General features: G+C 38.0%; 1 protein-coding gene across 3 annotated transcripts in view; it reads left to right on the top strand.

Annotated features, from left to right (window-relative positions):
- Positions 1-25257, top strand: part of tenm1 (teneurin transmembrane protein 1) — a 291251-nt gene that overhangs the window by 31227 nt on the left and 234767 nt on the right. The window lies entirely within an intron of this gene.

Genomic DNA, 25257 nt, shown 5'->3' with positions numbered 1-25257 from the left:
TAAAAATGATAGAGTTTCTTTATTTATGTATTATTTATGTCTATACTGACCTAGCACTGTGCCTAATTGGTTTTAGACAGGGCATTTTTATTTACTTTTAGTATGAATCGGCCTATCAGCAGCAAAGTTCAATAAAATATGCATTTTTCATTGAAGTACCCCCTTCTTTCTTGTGTTTACTATCATTTTCCACAGAATTAAAGCAATCTCATGCTAAATTTAAAAAAAAATTAATAATTTTTCGATTAGTCGACTAATCGTTTCAATAGTCGGTGACTAGTCGACTATTAAAATAGTCGTTAGTTGCAGCCCTAATCAGAGCAAGATATAATTGATCAATAAAAATTCGATATTATCTGAAATATCTGTGGGAAACACCCTCATGCTCCTCCTCGCCCTCTCTTTACACACACACACCCACGCACGTGACACACATACATTATACGCATTACGCACACACTTGCATAAAAAAGTGGTTTACGAGGAATTGTTTTACATTACAAACTGGTAATTACAAGGGTATTATGCTATAAATATGGTTTATGAGGACATTTCTAGTGTCCCCATAATTCAAATGACTTAAAAAATATACTAAATGAGGTTTTATTGAATATGTAAAAATGCAATGAAATAACTGAAATAATTTGGTGAAGTGATATGGAACTGTTATGCTGGAACTACCTGCGTTTACTTGAAAAATATCTGCACACCTTAGATTGTATGTGATCCAATCAGAATCAAGCATTCGTGGTATAAAACAGAAATGTGGTGACACTCGCTGCTGCTGAGAAGTGCATAAATGTATATCTTGCCGATTTTGAAGCGATGTTATTTCTGACGAGAGCTGCAACAAATAAAGGTAATCCCACTGGCGATCTCTCTCGATTTCCAAGCTTCTCTCTTTCGATCCCTCAAAAACAAACTAACACACTAACTCTCACAAACACACAAATGCACTAACTAGTTACTCCAGTAAGTGCTCCAGTAAAGCAGCCTTGGAATCCTCCGTTGGTAGTTCTAAAGTGACGTTTTTGAACTAGCAGCGAAGACTCGGACTGTATTAAAGCAAGACGCTAAAACCGTGGCAGAAGAGAGTAATTCCACTCACAAGAGCGTTTTTGGGACAAAACCAGAAAATGTCTTGAAATAAAACCCTGAACAATGTCTTGTGGTAACTGTGGTATAAGCGGAATAATTGACTCCGGCATGTTGAATTATTGAAAAAAAATGCACACCCGAGTTGCAACGGTCACTCCGCTGCATGTCATAACCGCATTACCACCTCGGGTTGCATTATTTTTCAATAATTCAACGGTCCATCATCAATTATTCCTTACTTAATGACCACTGATTAACCAATGGTTTGAGTTTGGAGCGGGAATATCTGTTCAGAATAGCTCAATGTTCAGGAAAAAACTGATGGACTCTTACAGTCATACTTGAAATAAAAAGGATATAGGCATACTCTTAAGTATTTATGTTTGAACAAGCCTTGGATAGTTTATACATTTTTCAAGAAACCCTGATCACATTACAAATACAGTTAAAATATGCATCCTGTGCAAGAACTACATCATCATATGAGCAACACAATGCAGAGTCAAGGGCCTTAAATGGATAGTTCACACTAAAATGAAAATTCTCTGATCATTTACTCACCCTCATGCCATCCCAGATGTGTATGAGTTTCTTTCTTTTGCAGAACACAAATTAAGAATATCTCAGCTCTGTAGGTCCATACAATTAAAAAATATGAATGCTGGCCAGAACTTGGAATCTCCATAAATCACATTAGAGCAGCATACTTGTTACTACCCCTTAGACTCCAGTGGTTAAATCCATGTCTTCGGAAGCGATATGATATGGGTGAGAAACAAATCAATATTTAAGTCCTTTGTTACTATAAATACTACTTCCAGCCCAGTAGGTGCCGATATTCACAAATAATGCAAATCACCAAACAACAAAAAAGAATGTGGAAGTTAAAGTGAAAGTGTAGATTTATAGTAACAAATGACCTAAATATTGATCTGTTTCTCACCCACACCTCAACCCTATTTCTTCAGAAGACATGTATTTAACCTCTGGAGTCATATATGTTTTTAAAAGATTACTTTTATGCTGACTTTATGTGATTTTTGGATATTTAAAGTTCTGGCCACCATTCACTTGCATTGTATAGACCTTGAAATATTCTTCTAAAAATCTTCATTTGTGTTCAGCAGAAGAGAGAATGTCATACACATCTGGGATGGCTTGGGGGTGAGTAAATGATAAGGAATTAATATTTTTGGGTGAACCATTCCTTTTATCAAATCAAATCAAATCACTTTATTGTCACACGACCATATACACAAGTGCAACAGTAGGTGAAAGTCTTGTGTGCAGTTCCGAGCAACATAGCAGTCATGACAGTGATGAGATATATACCAATTACAATAAACAACATATAACACAATTTACATTTCAAATGTACACATAATTACACAACACAATAATAATATACAATGTACAGTAAACAATACACACAATATTAGAATACACATACAATAAAATAAATAAATAAAGAGTATATAAAAAAATATATATACAGTAGTTGTATTGTGGAGAATATAATTGTGACAGTCCAGTGTGAGATAATAAGATTAATAAATTGCAGTGCTGGTGTATATTGATCATGAGAGATCAAGTGTTCAGAAGTCTGACTGCTTGAGGGAAGAAGCTGCCATGTGGTCGGCTGGTGCGGCTGATGCTGTGATACCGCCTGCCTGATGTTAGCAGTGAGAGCAGCAAATTACTCGGGTGACTCGAGTCTCTGATGCTCCTCCAAGCTTTTTTCACACTCTGCCTGTTATAAATGTCATGGAGGGAGGGAAGCACACCTCCGATTATGTTTTTGGCAGTTCGCACCACCCTTTGTAGGGCTTTGCGGTTGTGGGCTGTGCTATTGCCGTACCAGGTGGTGATGCAGCAAGTCAGGATGGTCTCTACAGTACTGGTGTAGAACTTTATGAGGATGTGGTGGTTCATTCGAAACTTCCTCAGCTGTCTCAGGAAGAAGAGGCGCTGGTGAGCCTTCTTCACAACGGCCTCAGTGTGGACGGACCATGTGAGTTCCTCAGTGATGTGGACACCAAGGAACTTGAAGCTGCTGACTCTCTCCACCGGTGCTCCATTAATGGCGATGGGGCTGTGTTCTCTGTCTTTCTTCCTGAAGTCCACTACAAGCTCATTGGTCTTACTGACATTGAGGGAGAGGTTGTGTTCCTGACACCAGCGTGTCCGAGTTTCATCATTGTCAGTGATGAGACCTACCAACAATTTAATTATGGCTTTGGAGCTATATGTTGCCACACAGTCATGTGTGTATAGGGAATACAGGAGTGGGCTGAGAACACAGCCCTGCGGGGCTCCAGTGTTGAGGGTCAGTGATGAGGAGATGTCGCTGCCCATTCTAACCAACTGACGTCTGCCTGACAGGAAGTCCAGGATCCAGTTGCACAGCGAGGTGTTTTAGCCCAGAGCCCGGAGTTTCACATCAAGCTTGGAGGGCACTATGGTGTTGACTGCTGAGCTGTAGTCTACAAACAGCATTCTCACATATGTGTTCCTTTTTTCCAGATGGGAGAGAGCAGTGTGTATTGTAGATGCAATGGCATCATCAGTGGAGCAGTTGTTGCTGTAGGCAATCTGCAATGGGTCCAAAGAGGTGGGCAGCACAGAGCAGATGTAATCTCTGATTAGCCTCTCAAAGCATTTGCTGATGATGGGGGTCAGAGCAACAGGACACCAGTCATTTAAACAAGTGATTTTTGATTGCTTTTGTACAGGCACAAGGGTAGACATTTGAGGCATGTGGGGACTACAGACAGGGAGAGGGACAGGTTGAAAATGTCCGTAAAAACACCAGCCAGTTGGTTTGTGCACGCTCTGATGACGCGGCCTGGAATGTCATCTGTACCCGCGGCTTTACGGATGTTCACCCGTCCTAAGGACCAGGTTACATCCGCAACAGAGACAGAGAGTGAACCATCCTCTGTAGCGTTGGCCGCGAGTGCTCTCTCGAAACGAGCATAAAATGTATTAAGCTCATCTGGGAGAGAGGCAGCGATGTTCACGGCGGATTTTTTATTCCCTTTATAGTCCGTGATGATGTTAATTCCCTGCCACATACTTCTAGAGTAGGTGGTCTTGAACTGTCGATTCAATTTTGTGCCTGTACTGGCATTTGGCTGCTCTGATAGTGTTACGGAGGGCATAACTGGCTTGTTTATGCTCTTCCGCATTCCTGGAATTAAAAGCGGAGGTCCGCGCATTAAGTGCTGCGTGAACATCGCCGTTAACCCATGGTTTCTGGTTGGGGTAGATCCGTATTGTTTTGGTCGGAACAATGTCCTCTACGCACTTCCTGATGAAACACGTTACGCTATCAGCGTAAACCTTGATGTCGTCATCAGAGGCGGACCGGAACATCTCCCAGTCCGCGTGATCAAACAGTCTTGTAGCATAGAGTCTGATTGGTCCGACCAGCACTGGATCATTCTGAGGGTTGGTGCTTCCTGTTTCAGTTTCTGCCTGTAAGCGGGCAGAATCAGAATGGAAGAGTTATCTGATTTGCCAAATGGTGGGCTGGGGAGGGATTTGTAGCCATCCCGGAAAGGAGAATAGCAATGGTCCAAAACACGGTCCCCTCGTGTTTTGAATATGTTGGTTTTAAAATTGTCTTTGTTAAAGTCCCCGGTAACAATGAACGCGGCCTCAGGGTGCACGGTTTCCTGCTCACTTATACTCCCTTACAGTTCCTCTGATCACATCATGATTTGTTGATCATAAAACATACACCACCACCTCTGCTTTTGCCTGAGAGGTCTTTCGCTCTGTCCGCTCGGTGCACGGAGAAACCCGTGGGTTTGATGGCTGAGTCTGGAATCTCCGCAGACATCCAAGTTTCCGTAAGGCAGATAACGCAGCAGTCCCTCCTCTCTCGATAGAGATCCGCGCTCGCAGAGCTTGTTGTCCAGAGACTGAACATTTGCCAGTATTATACTGGGTAGCAGGGGTCGATTTGCACGTCATCTTACTCTAATGAGAACGTCGGCTCTTTTTCCCCTTTTCCTTCTGCGTTTCCGCGGCCGGGCAGCCCCGACAAAGGGCTCCGCTGGCGTGTTTGTAAACAGCGGGTCGGCATTGAGGAATTTGAAGTCTGATTTTCGGTGTGTAATTGCAGAACCAATGTCCAGAAGCGTTTACAGCCTTGTTTACAGACTAAAAAACTGTAAACAAAACAAACAATAAACTGCAGGGTTGTGTTGGAGCTCGAAACACAGCAGCCATACTCGGCGCCATCTTGAGTCCATTTAAGACTAGGACCTCCATCAATTATGAACCAAACTATCAGTTTTCCTCCTGTGTAAAATCTATTGTGTTCTAATGCTCTGTGGGCTCATTTGCCTTTAGAAATTCCAAAAGACTACTGTACTTCAATCATAAAGAGCCTAATCTGCTAAGGAGTTCCACATCAGTCTACCCACTGTCAGAAATCTTTACTTCATCAGAGGAATATTAAGATTGGTCATGCATGTTTTGGTTTCCTTTTAATAAAAAGTGAGGACTTTAATCTGTGTTTGTGAATGCTCTGTAGCAACTGCCCATTTGTTTTAACATTTTAAGAAACAACTTTTTAGATTTAAAGAACTTTACCTTGCTAAATGACTAGCCATTTGGGATGCCTGACTTGAATAATAGACAACACTTTCCAGTAGTTTGCACAGCCCTGCACAAATTGGTCTGAGCTGCACAATCTACTGAACTAGGCATGCTGCATGCCTGTGGGCCAGAATAATTATGATTCATGTATTATATAGTAATACATATATATTGTTATTTTAAGTTACAGTATGAAGAGTGTTTCCATATTTATATTTTTAATCTTATATGATTTTTTTTATTTGTCGTGTTAATCATAAATCTGACAATGACTTGTCCTATTGGTACTTGTTTGTCTTTTTTTCTTTGCACCTTATTTTGGCTAAAAACCCACCCAGTTAGACAGGAAGTCTGACATTCATACTGTATAAAACAACTACTGTACTGTATTTTCCACCATGACGTTTAAGGAACAGTTAAATCTGAAATCGATTATATCACAACATGACATATGAATGTTAGCTTGTTCGAATAAAGGTGCAGCAGTTTCCATGAATGATTGAGCATAAGAACTTATTTGAAAATGTATGTAGACTTTGCGGTAGTAAACTAATAAAAAACCAATTATTTCACGGGCATGTCTCAAAAAACAAAGCATAATATAAAGTTCTGTTTACTTTTAATAAGTTCTTCAAACAAAACTCTGAATATCTTTTTAAAAATGTGATGCCATGAACTTTCCAAATCTTTGGCATATCTTTGTTTCCCGGTGGGCCAATGAAGACCTCTGCACTTCTGACAATTGTGTAAACCCAGCCCATCAGATTAAATGTGATTTTGTCTTTTTTTTGTATGCAGTATGTATCAGGCTATTTGAGAATAGGCGTAGGAGTGCCCACTCAGAATATCCCAGGCACATATTATTTTGTAGAGTGTTCAGTGACTGTTACTAGGCCATGTGTTAATCACTTGCAATAGAACATTTGGGTTTTGGAAGTAAAATTCCCATTCATTTTCTCTGTCGGCAAATTACGTAACATTCATAACTTATAAACCTTTAAATACAGACCTACTGCAAACTTCGAGGTTGTTAATCGATGGTATATGCTTTTGTTGAAGTCATCAGTTCACGCTGTTTCATCTTCATTTTTATTATTATTTTCAGCTTCTTGTATATTTGTATATAACAAAAATATTTTGCAATATAATTTTTCTATACTTGCTGTATAATCAACAACTTATGTTAACAATAAATAGTTATATGTTTTCTATAGTTATTTCATTCAATTACAATGAAAAAAAAGGATTTTGTGGTGAAATAAATATATCAGAAAAGATGAAGTATTTTCTACATTGAATAAGTTAAAGCGTGAACTTGAATATACAAGCAAATTCTACATTTATTTTTAATACAAGCATGTAAAAATGATTACTTTAGCTTCAAAATAAAATAATTAATGGTTATTTGTAATTTTTACAAGTCGTAATCATGTATGAATCCTTAAGTAGAAAACCTTGTCATATTTATTAGCTAATTTAAGTAAATTTCACTAGTAAATAAAATAATAGCATTTTGCTTAACTTTTCAAAGCTGTTATTCCAAGCATGCACCAGGCTTGAATAATTAATGATCTTGCATGGTTTATTACAAGTTATTGTGGATTTTGTTGTTATGTTTGGCAACTTCATTTTTTGTGAATTCTAAGGATTTTTTTCCCCCTCAATATGATCCATTCATGATAAAAAATAAATAAATATATATATATATATATATATATATATATATATATATATATATATATATATATATATATATATATATATATATATTTATTTATTTATTTATAAAATATATATATATATATATATATATATATATATATATATATATTTATTTATTTGTATTTATTTAGTTTTTTTATTATTGTTACCATCTTGAAAAGGTGTTTTGTGCATCAAGTGTTGATGTCTGGTTTCTGGTTGCGCAACTCCATATTGGGATCCCATTGACATTAATGCAAGGTGATGTTGTCAAATAAACTACAAAGCATGCGTGCTGTGAAAAGCTTCTAAATATCATATGGTAAATTATTTAACACATTAATAATAAAAGTTACAAATATTGAATGTTCTAGTAATGTTCATGTAAATTTTACCAAGCTTATTTAAATATACATCAGATTTGTAAATAAAAGTTAATCAAACAACATTTTTCACCATGCTCTCCCAGAAGGATCAGGTGCCAAGGCCCAAAATTTAAATCACAAAAATAAAGGAAGGTCTGAAAATGTCTTTTACGTCAGGGGAATTAAAACAAATGTTTCGTCCAAAAACCTTCCTCAGCCAAAGCCAATTGTATAGACTGAGACTAATTTGTGATTCCATTTTGTTCTAGAAGTTATCCACAAGCATGTTTTCAGTCTGCATTTGAAATGGCAAAAAAGGTAAATAGAGTTCAGTTATTAAACAATGCACAGGAAATAATTTTTTTTCCCCATAATTATGTTCTTACTTACACTGAGAAATGAAGTAAGATCAAATCCATTGTTAATAAATATTGGTTCATTCTGGCCTCGGATCCCCTGCTAAAAGATATTTTGAATTAATCTCCCATTTTCACCTCTAAAATATCTTGTAATTTGGCCAATATGTTGGTTAGATCAGATCTGGTGCGTGATGACCAAAAAAAAAGAAAACATATATAAAAGGTTGTTTTTCCATGTCGAAATTGTACATCATGTTCTTCAATATTAAAATGCATAGAATTTACACATATTTCTTCAAAAAAAGTGTATCAGATTACATTTTGCATAACTTGCTCCACAAATAATGTGATTTGTTTCAGTGCCCATGTCCTCAAATGTAAGTTGGGAAAACATCAAGTGCACTAAAATTTTTAATTAGTGAGCACAAATCGGCCAACCTTATACAAGACATCACTTCACCCATTGCCAGACATTTAATTGAATACAACCACAACATTGAACAATTGAAATGTATTGGGATTGAGAAAATTATGAAGTTTTGCAGAGATGGAGATAATGACAAAAAATTACTACAGAGAGAGGCCTTTTGGATGTTTCATTTACAGACCATGTCTCCTGTTGGTTTAAATGAAGACTTTGATCTTTCACATTTTTTAAAAAATAATTTTCTGTTGTTAAAAATATTGAAGTTATGATTAATGAATGGCATTTCATGCCTGATGTGTCATATTGCTCACATTAGTGTTATGTCATTGATTGTATAATTGGGTTGATTTGGACATTGTCAATTGGCTGATTAGCCAATTATGGACATATGAAAACACCTACAGGCCATCTATAAGAAGATCAAACGAGAACTGAGTTGAAACACTTTTTGGTGGAAATGGTTGTTTTAGTTCCCCTGATGTAAAAGAATAAAAATAAATAAACAAATAAAACTCTTTTATAAAGACATTTTCAGAGTGCAGACCTTCCTTTATTTTTGTAAATAAAAGTTAATTAAATATTTAAGGTAAATTTACTCTCACTTCAGTTAGTATTATGTCTGGAAATTAAGTAGATTTGACTTAATTTTATACCATTAAAATCTACTTTTCACAACAACAAAAAAATTCTTACTCGTCCTTTGGTGTACATCATTCGTAATGTTGCATGGGACTGTAGTTCACTCCCTCATTAAATATGTTAATTATACTTGTACCTTCCTTATGTCTTATTTTCAAATAATTTTTTTGTTTCAAATCAAAGCTTGTAATGTTGTGATTCACCTCGGAGCTTGTTGGTTTGGTTCATGGCTTTGAACACTTTTATGAAAAATGTTATAAAATCCCTATATGGAATTTTTTTTTTTTAAAGGAAAACGAAAAGCACTTCTGGTGGTTTTGGATGCTGCACACTGGTGGTGGATGAAGAGTGTCCCCTGTCCACTGTGTTATGTGCTTTGAGTGTAGTGTCAGAAAAGAACTATATAAATGTAACTTTCATACATTCATTCACTTCCGGAACCAAAACAGCTGTAAAAGTGAAGTCAAAACACTTTACGTATCTGTATAATATATATTTAAAAAAATCAAAAGTTTAAAAAGATGATTTGATTATATGTTCTAACAAAGACAGATCAAATCACAACTGTTCAGACAACTGTTATATACAGGGAAGCCAAAGAAGATTTAATTGTATTTAAAAGAGAAGAGAAACAATCAAGAGTTAGCAATCACATTTTCTCAAAGAATACATAATCAAACCAATTGTACATACAGTGAATAGTGAATAAGACATTTATTTATAGCACACGTGAAGCGCTTTTACTTTGAAGTTGCACCAGACACTATTTAGAAATAGGGCAATTCTATTAAAATTAATGGGAAAAATTAGAACGCCCAACTGCAGCCAATGGTCAACGGACCTAGATAGGAAGTCCCGGCCTTTACAGACAAAAAAAGCCAATCACCTTTTAGATACAGGCATCCATCTGTCAAACAATGCGCATGTGCATTAGCTATAAAAGATGGGAAAATGTATTTTTAGCGTAACCTGAGGTAAAGGAGCACAATTTATGATACCAGTGTTGTCATATTTTACTGCTGATTTGAAATATGTTATTTGATCATAACTAAACCATCGAGATTTTGGTGTTTCTCTGTTCAAGTAGATAAGAGCTGAACTTTCATGACTGGAAATAGTCTCTGGAGAGCGTTCCAAATATGGCCGACAGCAGACTGACTTATTAGAAAGACTGGTTGCACTCACACGCTCGTGCGTGTCCAGGGCAAGCAGCAATCTCCTTACAGTTTAAACAGCCTGGATTGCCTGCTTTGATTGTCGTCATGATTTGTCAATGAGAATAACTTTTGATCCTGATTCTGAAGTTTTGATTCTGGCTGATAGAATACGTGTTTCAGAGGAAGATGTTAGATGAGCGCGCCATGGGAAGAAAACAATGGATTTTTGTGAGGTTCGTGAATTACATCTGTTTAAACAAGTTAACTGCATATTTGCAGACAGTATATGTGTTATGTTCCCTGTTGTCTTTTGTTTTTGTACTGTCATCGTGAAGTTTAGTTTAATTCCTGTTTTGGTTTTGTAGTCTTTTTGTAGTTTCTTTTATTCTGTCATGTTCACTGTTGTCTTGTGTTCTATGTTTCTCTATTCACTTTCTTGTCTTGGTTCCTTGTCTGCTCCGTGTTTTCCTTTTCACCCGCCACCGTTCACGCTCCATGTCACGTTTTCTTTGTTGTCCGCCCCGTGTTTCACTGTCCTTGTCCAAAACTACATTTCCCACAATTCCCGGCCTCCCTCACTGCCTGCACTCATCATTGTTTCCACCTGTGTCTCGTTCTGTCTCCACTTTGTCTGTGTATTTAAACCCTGGTTCTTTGTTGAGTCTCTGTCGATTGTCGTTTTCTTGTATGTTTCCTAGCCTGGTCCGTGTTCCCTACCCGAGTTCTTAGTTTTGTTTGTGTTTTGTTTCATCGTGTTTAATCTGTTTCGTTGTGTTCAAGTTTCCAGTTTTTCCCATCGTGGACTTTCCTTTGTGTTTACCTTTTATTTCTTATGTGTTAAAGTCAATAAAAACCGTGTTTGGATCCGCACCTCTTGTCCGTCTTGTCCTGCTTCCGCACCCCTCATAACAATATGATAGAAGTTTTATTAATATTAGCCTTTTATCATTAGAAATGTTACAGGGAACTGTTGAGGAGAGACTGTTAAAATACGTGCTTTAGAGGAAGATAAATTAGCGCTCCACAGGATGCTGAAGTTGTGTGGTTGGTTTATTACAACCAAAGTTGAAAGAAGCAACCCCCATGACAGTAGGATGTTCTGCTGCAGAGATATTAGTGTTGTTCTGTGGTTGCTAGGGTGATCCATCTGGTTGCTAGGCAGTTACCGGGGTGATAATCAAAATGCTCCTTGCTAGACTGAGTCAAACAGGAAGTCTCTATGATATTCTGGTGCAGAGATATATGATTTGTTACTTGGTTGCTAGGGTAACACCATGTGGTTGCAAGAAACCATGGCTGGTCGTTTACATATCTCAGTCGCTTCACATTTACATTTATGCATTTGGCAGACGATTTTATCCAAAGTGACTTACAGTGCACTTATTACAGGGACACTCCCCCCAGAGCAACCTGGAGTTAAGTGCCTTGCTCAAGGACACAATGGTGGTGGCCATGGGGATCGAACCAGCGACCTCCTAATTAACAGTTATGTGCTTTAGCCCACTACACCACCACCACTCCGACATGCAAGCAGCCGATTCTCAGAGCCCTCAAAAACAAATCAGCCAAAGGGGAAAATGTATCGGCTGCTGCCGATAATTAAAAAAAGTCAGAATACTGTCCGATTTATTGGCCTCTGCAATATATCGGTTGACCACTAATTTTGATGTGATTACATTATCTTTTGCCAGAGGACAGCATCTCCAGTCATTTCCTAACCCCTCCTCTGGACTGGGTCTCCATGGCGATGATCTTTGTAAGATATGACCCCCAGAGATGTCTGACTGGCTTCAGGTTTATGTAGAAAACAAGAACCATGTGTGTATTTGTGTGTTGGTTTGTGTGTGTTTGTCTTGGGAACACAGAGAAATGCCACCAGCAAGAAATATTCTTAGCTGACCTGCACTTGACTTTCATGTTTACGGACTGTGTGTGTGTGTGTGTGTGTGTGTGTGTGTGTGTGTGTGTGTGTGTGTGTGTGTTGTCAGCTTTAATTTTAGGTAGTATCAGGGCTTTGACGCATTTGTGCAGTTGCTCTGGGCAAGAGCCTTCTCTTTTAGCATATCTGATTCTCCTCAAAATTATTTGCGTGTGTTTGCGTGTGTGTGTGTGTGTGTGTGTGTGTGTGTGTGTGTGTGTGTGTGTGTGAGAGAGAGGCAGAGAATAGTTCAGCGCAGGAAATGGCTCTGACAATAGAGAGAGGTGGATGAGGGAATGCCAACTTCTCTTGCTCTGTGTGTGTGTGTGTGTGTGTGTGTGTGTGTGTGTGTCTCTGAGTGTGTGTTTGTGTTTGTGCGTGCATTTGTGTATGTGTAGAGAGAACGAACTTAGGAAGTCTGCACTGATAATCTGAAGACGGATGAATGAATATTATTCACTGTGTGTAGATACACTCTGTGTGTGTTTGTGTCTATGAGAGAATATGATATGTCCCTACGGGACAACTATATCATTGTACCATTCCCAGCAGTCAAATCATGCTAATGTTATTGTTGACAATATTTAGAAGCAAATATTTTTAAATCGTCAGACATTCATATTAGAATGTCTGTGTCATATTCACATGGCACCTGAATGGTAAAGCCCTGCCCTGCCTTTTTTTTTTTTTTACCTCAGTTGAGTCATATTAATTTATTTTCAGTCTTTTTATGCTTTATTCTTTACATAGGATTGTTTGTGTAAAAGCTGCTGTACAAATATGAATGACCAAAAGCAAATGACTGATTAATTACACAAACTGAAGGCGCTTACCTCTTATTGGAATTTCCACATTGGAGTGGACACACTGTTTAAAATGGCGGAGGACATTGCAATTTCTATAGTGAAATCAGCTACCTCAAAATAGGGAGATATACCCCCGCTTGGACGGCTACTTTTCCACTGAGAAATCTGACAGCATCTCTGCTTGACTGTGGCAACAGGTGATTGCACACGCTCAATCTCTCTCTCTCTCTCTCTCTCTCTCTCTCTCTCACGCAAACACTCACATCCATCCTTGTTTATCCAATAACTTGTTAGAAATAGCACAAGCCGTGATACTATTTCTGAAGTGACACTTTTTAATTACTAACGGAGGCTTGGATGATCATTTGGTTTGAACCAGCAATGGCAGATTCTGATCCACCATGTAAGAAAGTAGTTCCATGCACAAATGCGTTTTTATGACCGTACTCAGTTTACTTGTTAATTGAACTGTTGTATACAAGCAATATCACACTCGCATTCATACTATATGGCCCTAAATCAGCAATGCTGTGATTACCTACTGTACTCTGCCTGCAGCCTCGTGCCTGCGGCCAAATCACAGCAATGCTGATATAGGGCCATATCGCACTCTTGCTCATGTGATATTGCTTAAATACACAACCGTAATATACAATAGTAAAATATTTCTGTAATAATTTAGCACGCATCATTGCTATACAGTTTCAAGCCTTTATTTTGGCAGAAATCAAATTATTTTTTCAAGCCTTATTTTCTGTTGTTGTTCAGCTGAGTTGACAGTGACAACAGCTTTGGGCTGCTCCTTCCATACATGGTGAAATGCTCTCATCTCCTCCTGAGTCCACAAAGCCCCAGATCCAACGTGTAACACTTAGATCAAACAAAGTGTTAATATGTTGCAATTTAAAAAAAGGTATAAAAGTTTTATTTTTGACAAGTACAGATGTGAAGAGGGTGAATGATAATTCATTATGATTGTAAATGCAGTTTGATTATGTTTTTTTGTTTTTGTTTATGATTTTATTGTTTTCATTATCTTAATACTAAGATAAAGCATTATTGTAATTTAGCAGGTTTTTTTTTGTATTATGTAAAACGTTATGTTAGATTTATCTTCTTTGATTGTGAATTGGTTTGGGTAGTTACTGGGGGTAGGTCTTGATAAGCCTAGGGCTTCTACCTATCCCTTTTCGAACAGGTTGATTATTGTTTTTGTGTTTATTTATTTGTATGGAAATTTCATACGTATTGCTGTCTTCATTTATTTATTTTTATTATTAATTTATTAATTGTTCGAAATAAAGATTTCATTCATTCATTCATTGTTAAGACACTTGTAATGCCAAACATATTTGGAATTACGCAAATTTGCGCTTTAAATTTAACGCGGTCATCGGACGGTAACTGAACCGAACCAGGAATTATCTGTTCTGTATAACACACTTAGTCAGAGCACGAGATAGAATTAACTTCATATGCATTGAGCACAGAACCGCTTTGAAACTGCTTTAACACCATTTCATAATCCTTGTGTGTTCCGAGTATGTGTAACACACTACAGCTCAGAGCAGCCCACATACGATGCTCATAAACATCTGCGGTTCTGTATTTTAGAGTGTGGTCAGAAGTGAAACATTGTTTGGTCAGTGGCAAACTTCTTAAGAGAGTGTGATTGTTCAGTTGAGGTAAAAATGAACTTTGAAAGAGCTTGTGATTTTGTACAGTTGAAGTCAGAAGTTTACATACACCTAAGCCAAATATATTTAAACTCTGTTCTTCACTATTCTTGACATTTAATCGTAGAAAACATTCCCTCTCTTAGGTCAGTTAGGATCACTACTTTATTTTAAGAATGTGAAATGTCAGAATAATAGTAGAGAGAATTATTTATTTCAGCTTTTATTTCTTTCATCACATTCCCAGTGGAAGTTTACATACACATTGTTAGTATTTGGTAGCATTGCCTTTAAATAGTTTAACTTGGGTCAAATGTTTTGGGTAGCCTCCCACAAGCTTCTCACAATAAGTTGCTGAACTTTTGGCCCATTCCTCCAGACAGAACTGCTGTAACCGTGTCAGGTTTGTAGGCCTCCTTGCTCGCACACGCTTTTTCAGTTCTGCCCACATATTTTCTATCGGATTGAGGTCAGAGCTTTGTGATGGCCTCTCCAATACATTGACTTTGTTGTCCTTAAGCCATTTTGCCACAACTTTGGAGGTATGCATGGGGTCATTATCCATTTGGAAGACCCTTTTGTGACCAAGACTGATGTCTTGAGATGTTGCTTCAATATATCCACATAATTTTCCTTCCTCATGATGCCATCTATTTTGTAAAGTGCACTTGTACCTCCTGCAGCAAAGCACCCCACAACATGATGCGGCCACCCGCATGCTTCATGTTTGGGATGGTGTTCTTTTGCTTGCAAGCCTTTTTCCTAAAAGAAAACAATGGTCATTATGGCCAAACATTTACATTTTTGTTTAATTAGACCAGAGGACATTTCTCCAAATAGGAAGATCTTTGTCCCCATGTGCACTTGCAAACTGTAGTCTGGCTTTTTATATTGGTTTTGGAGCAGTGGCTTCTTCCATGCTGAGCAGCCTTTCAGGTTATTTCGATATAGGACTTGTTTTACTGTGGATATAGATATTTGTCTACCTGTTTCATCCATCATCTTCACTAGGTCCTTTGCTGTTGTTCTGGATTGATTTGTACTTTTCGCACCAACCTACGTTCATCTCTAAGAGACAGAATGCGTCTCCTTCCTGAGTGGTATGCTGGCTGCGTGGTCCCATGGTGTTTATACTTGTGTACTATTATTTGTACAGATGAACGTGGTACCTTCAGGCATTTGAAAATTGCTCCCAAGGATGAAGCAGATGTGTTTTTCTGAGGTCTTGGCTGATTTCCTTTGATTTTCCCATGATGGCAAGAAAAGAGGCACTGAGTTTGAAGGTAGGCCTTAAAATACATCCACAAGTACACCTGCAATCAGAAGCTAATTGGCTAATTGTCTAAAGACTTGACATAATTTTCTGAAATTTTCCAAGCTGGTTAAAGGCACAGTTAACTTGGTGTATGTAAACTTCTGACCCACTGAAATTGTGATATCATCAATTAAAAGTGAAACACTCTGCCTGTAAACAATTGCTGGAAAAATGACTTGTGTCACAAAGTAGATGTCCTAAATGACTTGCCAAAACTATAGTTTGCTAATATTAAATCTGTGGAGTGGTTAAAAAAAATTTGTTTTAATGACTTCAACCTTAGTGTATGTAAACTTCTGACTTCAACTGCATATCATCCAAAGACATTTAATGAAAATTAACAACAAATCACAACTTTACCTGGCTGATTTCTGCTTACTTCTAGCAGGCAATGGTTAGGACTGTGCATTCCCATTAGTCTTAGTACGGATTGCTGGAAGTCAGTGTTAGAAGACCTCAGAGACCTGTTTAAAACCTCACAAGCTTATTAGATATGGGTTTAGGTGCAAATCCATTAAGAGATCTGAACACCAGTAACAGAAATTTGAAATCAATTTATGATAGGCCAATGAAGGGACTTTAAGACATGCGTAATGTGTGCTTTCATTCTGCTCTCTGTCAGCGCCCATACTGCAGCATTAATTTGTAGTCTAGCCGGGGCGTTCTCAGGCAGGAGAGCTTTGCAGCAGTCCAGACATGCATCAATCTCTCAGCATCTTCTTACGAGAGAAGAGCTTTTGCTTTGTTTCTTAACTGATTAAAAGCAGTTTAAGTGGGACCTCAACATTCAAATCCTTTTAATTTGGAAATCAGTATTCAGCAGAGCATTATAGACAGTTTCACACTTCACCAATTATCCCTGACTAAGAACCCTTTGGTTTTTCTTTGTTTAGTTGGAGAAAGTTCAGTGATGCTAAGAGTTAATACTGTCCATACATTGATCTGTCCATATATTGAGCTGTTGAATCATCAACACATAAACCAATCTAAGTGTAAGGCTAAAATGACTGGGTGATTCAGTTGTGTATCTGCCGCAAAACACCCTGAGTGTTGGAGGCAAGTATAAGCATTTATACCACAGGATGTAAACATCTTTCTGCTGTTTAATCTGATTCTCACACAAGCTACAAGCACAACCCTGATCTGCTATGCTTGCAGTTGGTCACAGATCCTCCTCCTCCCTCTCCTGTTTCTCTTATATTTTCCTTTCTGATTTGAACTGTACAGGCAGAAATACCAACATGATCACATGGGAAGTCAGCATGTTATTTTTGAGAGTTCCAGTGCCCTAGGACCGGACACATTATGCCAATTCACTGACAAGTGGTATCTCCCATTCAACATTTTTGTATCAGCTCCAGCACTTTTACCTTTGTGGAACGGCTGGAAGCGCATTGCGTCAGCAGCGTGGGGAACCTGGGTTTGGATACCGCGTTGAAACCATTAAGTAATCGTGTTCATTTAATCAGTTACGAGTGCGATTTGGAGGTATTTATTTTGGAGTACAAGGACTAACGTGGTTGTCCACGATGCCATTGAAGATGGCTATGAAACCCAATCCTCGACCCGCATATCCTTCTACAGTCAGGGCAAGTGGATATGGGGCTAGGAAATTGCTGTGGTCTGGCCTGTCTTCATTTGTGTCTGTGCAGATGCAATGCAATTATGTGCTGGATGCATCGATTTGCCAATTTAACAATACCCCTTCCACATGTTGCACTCCACAACAGCCTGTTGGCTGCAATGTTTTCCTGGAGCAATGCTGCATGTCTTCGGTTTGAGGACCATCTAAAAGGAATCCTGGGGCTTCTGCCAACCAGGGTCCCTCCAGGCATTGTGTAACTAAACGTAGAGAACCTGTCGTGGTTTGGGGTATATAGATTATATGTGCAGCTGTTGTCTCATCAGAGTTCCTTCCATACTGATGGTGTTAGTACCTTAAAGGATATTTGTTCTTTGGAAGAGAAAAGAGATGTACAGTATTACATCTTGTACAACTAGAAAACAATAGCTTCACAACTAGCTTTTGCCGCCACTCCGTGGACATTTCACTCAGAAAAGGGAGCTCACACATGCCTATATGCCCAACAACACTTACCACTTTGGCCACTAATTTTGGTATGCACAGACCAATTTTAGCTAAAGAATAGACAACTTACCATTTCCGATTTCACTTCGAGATCAGTGTGAAAATGATTCAAGGAACGAAAACCTAGTGACAAATGTAGTTTGGTGCAACAAAGTACAAATCAATTACAGAACAACAGCAAAGGACCTTTTGAAGATGCTGGAGGAAACATGTAGAAAAGCATCTATATCCAGAGTCAAACAAGTCCTATATCGACAAAACCACCATAAAAAAGCCAGACTACAGTTTGCAAGTGTACACAGGGACAAAGATCTTACTTTTTGGTGAAATGTCCTCTGCTAGAACTGAAAAACCATGTGCGAGCAAGGAGGCCTACAAACCTGACTCAGATACACCAGTTCTGTCTGGAGGAATGGGACAAACTTCCAGCAACTTATTGTGAGAAGCTTGTGGAAGGCTACCCAAAACATTCTGAGCCCAATACAAACAATTTGAAGGCAATGCTACCAAATACTGACAGTGTATGTAAACTTCTGACCCACTGGGAATGTGATGAAACAAATAAAAGCTGAAATTAATTATACTCTATACTATTATTTTTACATTTCACATTCTTAAAATAAAGAAGTGATCCTAACTGACCTAAGACTGTATTTGGCTAAGGTGTATGTAAACTTCTGACTTCAGCTGTATTTTTGTCCCACATGGAAGCTTGGCTTCTTTATATGATGGTTGTTCGAGCTGTCAAAACGGATTTCACAACAAATGGCCAATAATTTAAATGTTATATATGTGATTGACAGCATTTGAAAGGTAAAAGCACCGTTGTCGAGCATAGTGTTTGGCAGCTCAGAGGTACAGACGCAGTTATTTGCAATCCATTGCAAACAGTTTTGAGCTTAACTTTTTTGTTATGAAAAGTCACTGTTTGAGTAGTAGTTTGAGCAGCTTTTTGGAGCAAGAACAATAGTTTGTGCTTCCCCACTTTTGAAAAACTTTGGCTACCACTGCAATAATATTATAGGAGTCAACTGGTAAAATAATTTACCATTTTTACTTTCTCTGTGCATGTTCCAAATAAAAAACATTTGTGCCTGTAATCTTTCATCAAAATGTAATAACTGCCTCTTAAAAGACTTTCCTTCTTGACTGTCACCATTGCAGGCAGGAAAAATGTTAACTAACAGCCAAATAGCTATTTAGGCATTTTTTTAGGCTACTGTTGTAGGTAGATTTCTATAATCTTGCCAAAAGTTAACATAGTAATAGTTTATTATAGATTTGAAAATGAAACATTACAATTGGGATGTGTCAAAATGCTCTTGAGATTGAACTTGATGCCCAGACAAAAAGCATCCACAAAAGTGGGTGGTTGATGTTCTGCAGGAGGGAAAGATTCTCAGCTGTTCAGGTCTGGCTCCATTCTGATATGGAACGGACACTTCAGAACCAATCAATTCAAAATGGATTCAATCATTATCCCACCTTACTTAAGTACACTTGTAAATGTCTTATTTTGGAAGTAAAATGGTTGCAAATGCCATTTCATGTTGACTAATTTCCTCACTTCTTTAGAAAACCGTCAATGTACTGGCATTTAAAGGAACCCTTCACTTTTCCTGTTAATCTACAGAACAGATTTGTTTTCTCCCAAAGAACCATAGTATGTAGACCAATCAGGAACCCTATGCTGCTTAAGATGAAGGGTTATGTGCTGAACCTAATGAGCTCCAAATAACATTTGAAGGACCTTGATTTTCTTTTTGGTGCTTGTTGCTCAATTAGGAGGGAGGAGCATATCAGAAAATAAATTGTGTAGTCTGGATCACAAACCTAATTAAGAGCACAATTGTGCATACGTGCTTGGGCTCACATCCATGTTTATGTCCCCTCTCGTCAGTTTGTTCTCCTACACTGTAATCATCATAATCGTCTGATTACAAAGACTTACTCAGCACTCCCATAAGAACCTACCCCATCTGTCTGGCTCAAGTGTGTGTGCCTACTTCGTTTATTTCCTGCACGAACTTTGTAAGTGGCCTTAAACCCTTTTTAAATGTTGTATAAGTTCCTTTTTGATCAAAAATGGTAGTAATAGCATCAGATCTTCTTCCTCCGCTAGACTCCACATGGCTAATGTCCCATGAGGGTAAGTGCGGAAACTAAACTGAATGAGAGAGACAGATAAAAGGAGTGTTCATCACTGCTGCTATTAACTAACAGACTATTAATTGTGTTTGTGTGCGAAGAAGCTGCTTTCAGTATGCAAAGTCACCGCCGCCTCCAATTGGCACACACTCTGGCATGACATCCAATCGTTGGGCAGCCTGCCAGAGACTGACAAGGTTTTAACTTGCATTCCCCACCCACATCACTTAGTCATGCCATGCATTTCCGCATCAGCCAATTAGTAACCCATTACCAAAATAATACAGACTATACACACTAACGAGCATTTGATGGTAATATTTAACTTCTATTTAATCAACATCAGGATAAGAGTGCCTTCTCTTTCTCTCTCTCTCCATCCTGTCCCCTTCCCAGAAAGTCTTTAACCTGTCAGGTCACTTCTCAAGCCCATTTTATCTTTCTTTATTTCTTCATCTCCGCACTCACATCGTTCCCGGTTTCATTTTTTAACCATTCCTCTTTTCCCATCTCTCACCGTATTCATCTTCATTGGACTCCTTTTCTTGTTGGGCTGGATGGTATTTTTAACAATCACAACATTTTAAGAATCAATTAGCTGGTCATAGAAAAATTAAGCAAAGTCATGAATAGTACAGTGATTTGAAATGTTATTTTTATTTAGCTATTAAAGTATCCTAAAGAGCTATTTGAATCGTATATTTTCAAAAGGCTGAAAAGGTATCTATCTATTGGTAGCTATTTTGGAGACAAAAGAGCCTCTGTAAGATCACGGAAATGGTCTGTGTTAGTACAATGAACTGTTGACAAAGAGGACAGAGAACTGTTGACAGAGAACCGCATGTGACATCCGCATGCTCACCACGTGCTTATCGTGTGGAAAGAAAGGGGGAAACTTTGAACGTAAAAATGTGTGTGTCTTTCTTATAAAGCCTAAAAGGGCTTATTTTTAATGAAATATGTTTTAATCCCTGTGTACTGTGTATCTTTGGTGTTAGATCAAAATTAGTAGAATTGTTTAGTAGTGTAGTAAAACACATTATATTTAATAAGAGGCTTTATATTTAATAGCCTGAGTGTAAGAATGTTAAACCCACTTTTAAAGGTACCAAATATACTTTTCTTGGTATCAAATTAAACCTTACGACTTGCCCTAGCCGAATATAAATATAAGATCACTTTAGAACTGTGTTCTGTTAGGTTTTTACCATCTTTTGAGTCATTCAGCCCAAAATCTCTTACTGTCATAAACCCGGTCATAAACATGCAAATGAGCCTTGACAAAGGAATCATTCTCCAGCCCCAAAGGAATGTTAGAGAGTGCAGAATCTCACTGCTTTCTTACTGAGAAGGAGAAATGAACACCTTTTAATCCTATATATTCGATATATATATATATATATATATATATATATATATATATATATATATATATATATATATATATATATATATATAATCCACGTGATAAAAATATTGACATGTATCTAATGTGCCATCTCACATTTTCCCTTAAATGTGCTTGATCTATGTTTTCTTGCAAACTCTAATGGGTTAATGTTTCAGACGTTGCATACTCTGGTTAACCGAAATCATATGTGTGGCATATTTGGTCTCTATAACTTGGTATTTTGAAGATTGAAATGACTGTGTACATGATATGTCGATAACAACAACATATTAGTATTACAAGAAGATTTTCTAGTTTTTTCATCGGCTACCACCCCTCTCAGAACAAAGGGGCAATAAACCAAATTCCCGCCTGAAACTTCCACTCTTCTTATTGGTCGAGCCAATGAGAGGTGGGACACATTTTCTAAGGGCATAGATTGCACCAACAACGGACCTTCTCTCTTCTTCGAACGCTCCGATCTTCTTCCTCTCTCTCTCTTTTGCTGCTTACCAACCCTCTTCTCCTGGACCTCTTCAAGCCATCTTACATCTCTCACTTCTTCTCCCGATCTTCTGCAACCCTCTGGAACACTCGCCAACTATTCAACAAGTATTCCTAAGATGCTTCGAACTTCTCGGAACAACCCTTCAATTCCTCTTCAAGTGAGTTTCAACTCCACGCGCTGGAAACACCAAACCGAAATCCTCCATCTCACGGACGCCCCAAGGACACGGCATACACGCAGCCTTAGCCACACGCAAAGGCCTATTTGTGCAAGTATTTCCATTGAAATTCAAATGCATCACAGTGTGTAATTTCCTTGCTGGCTTCAAAGGGTTAATTGTTGTAATAAGTTTGCCATACCTCTAATAATTCTTTACTTTCCCTTACTGCATTTATTTTGTTTATTTTATGTTTATTCTATGTTACATGTATGTTTGTCAAGTGTAGTGATATATCATAGTGCCTTGTATTAAAATCAATTATACGCGTAATTGCCTGTGTTTGTTGGTCATAAAACAAAGCCTCTTTAATGTGCGATTTTAAGCTACGAGCTGATATTATCAAAGTAAGTTAACGTGCTTTTGATGAGTGAGCTTATAACTAGGAATAACCCCTCTGGAGAATTGATCAAAAGTACCAAATAAAGTGGTTCAGTGGATCGAACTGACTGGTTGCGTGTAGCCTCACGGGTCAATTCCATTGAGGTGTTATTAAAATTAATATAGCCTGTCTGCATATGATGTATATTCCTAATTAATCATAATTCGTTGTGTTTAATTATCTATATATATTTGAAGCAGACTCTTGGACTATATAAGCCCTTTTTGGGGCGTTTTTACATGTATGGGTGTTCGGGTCACACTGTATGATTAATCATTGATTTCGGTCAGTAATATTAATTGTACATTCCCCAAACCTGACCTGTTCACACCCTACATATTAATGGTGGAGAATGCGGGCACATTTTAAGCTTTGTTTTGTGAACGAATGCATTGTCAATTTTGTGTATTTTTGTTGTTAATTTTATGCATGCAGCCTGAACTGAAAGGCACAAAAGCCCGTCTCAGTTCAGCACGATTAACAAGTTGCTAAATGACGTCTAAACAGTTGTTACCACTGTTGAATGATAAAGTAAACCACAGTTCATAATATTAAAATTGCTTCTGTAAAGACGCGCTATATTTTAATATTACAAACCAGCCCTGTTCAGAACGATGCTCTTCTGTCTGGGCGATAGAAGACTGGGGAAAGCGATGCTCCTCTTCCCATCTTAATAAGGCCTGAGATTATAACGTTATAAAATTAACTCCTGGTTTACATTGACGTAGCTAATCAATTGGAAACCTAATACATTTTGAATAAGTGCTATATTCCTAATGTGTATGGGAGTCGAAGGACAGACGTACAATTCCTGTTGTCCACATTTACTCTAGTGCAGGAAAAAAGAATCTGCCACGCCATTTATGTAAAGCATAGCACCAGAAAGAAAGAAAGAAAAGACCCGCCGAGGTCTCAATTGAATAATTGTGATTTAGCAGAAAATCACAGCGTAACACACGCCCAGATTTGAGTCACACCGAAATATAGGGTGTTATTTTGCTAACAAACAATAGAGGGCAGCCTGTAAAAGCTTGATTAGTTCTCAAGTTACTCCCACCCCATGACGTCATCTTGTGCGTGCGCAAGTACGCCATCGTGTGGACATTAGCAGACAGGTCATATATATTTAGTTAATTTAGTTCTCAAATTACTCCCACCCCATGAGGTCATTGTGCGCGAGCACAAGTACGCCATCGTGTGGACATTCATTGTAGGTCATCTCTTTTCTCAAAACCCTTTCACCCTGTGAAGATTTACAGGGCAGTTTAACTGTCAATGCATATTGGCATTTTCAAGCTCTGCATGTGCTAATATTATTGGATGTTAAACAATTCCTCTACCTCCGACTGTTACATTTAATTGGTTTCAAACAAAACTTGAATTAAAATTTAAAGTTAAGTCTCAGTCCAGTTGGTTTATTTCAGATACCATCACTGATATCTTACAGCAATCTGATTATCGTCGGACACAATTCTGATCTCTAACTTTTCTTCCACTTATTCAGATTTGGTTTGAAACAAACAAATTTCGAATGTAAATCTAAATTAAGTCTCTCATGTCAATAATTAATAATTAATATGATTAATTATTATTAATTATTATTGATATAAAAAAAAAAATTAAAATTTTTTTTTTCTTTTCCCCTCCCTCTTTGATACTTTATTACGACTGTATCCTTACTATCTTAGATGCTACTTGACATCTCTTTACAAGCTTATTTAAATTGAGTTTAACAAGTTGAATTCAATTTAAATTAAGTTTGTCTGTTAACCCTGCCTTGTTTACTTCTGTCTTTTCTTGTGGTCAAATTGTTTGATAATTAACATCATTATCAAACTTCTCGATTTATCATCAATTGGTAAAGCTTTGCCTGTTATTTCTACACACATAATTACTCAATTTGGTTTAAACAAGAAAGCCTTGATTCACTTTAAGACTTTCACTTGCTGAATCCTGTTCTGTAATTGTATGTAGAATTCCCTAGTGTGCTGTGGTGATTCGATCGTCATCTCTGGTTGATTCCCAGCAAGCTGGTTTGTCCGACCGGCGTTACCGACGCTGGCTGTATGTGAATCTCGGACTCTTCTGTCTCTTTTCATTGGTGCGGCACGCAACGACATCAGCAATTTGGCACTCCAAAGAGAGTCAACCCTGTCAGTCGACACACACGGCAAGTTTGGAATAATTACCTAAACCAGGGCCTAAAGAGGGGCCACTCTCACGAGGGTTCTAGGGAAAATCCAAATCTTGTTGTGCCGTCTGACAGTTGACACCTTGGTGTTGCCGGTTGTGTTTAAAGTCAAGTTGTTTGAGAGGGCGCACCGTGATAGTAGCAGAGGGCCCGGGGACACTGCTGCCCAGTGTTCGGGACTGTTGGAAAGATTGACCACGCGCTGGTCCCCAGCAGAGTGACATCGATTCACCCCAGGCAAACTAAAAGAAGGTAAAATCCAT

This window comes from Xyrauchen texanus, chromosome 4 (genome assembly GCF_025860055.1).
Source record: "Xyrauchen texanus isolate HMW12.3.18 chromosome 4, RBS_HiC_50CHRs, whole genome shotgun sequence".
Classification (NCBI taxonomy): Eukaryota; Metazoa; Chordata; class Actinopteri; order Cypriniformes; family Catostomidae; genus Xyrauchen; species Xyrauchen texanus.
Note: the sequence above shows the minus strand (reverse complement) of the source record. Positions and strands in the feature narration are given on the sequence as shown.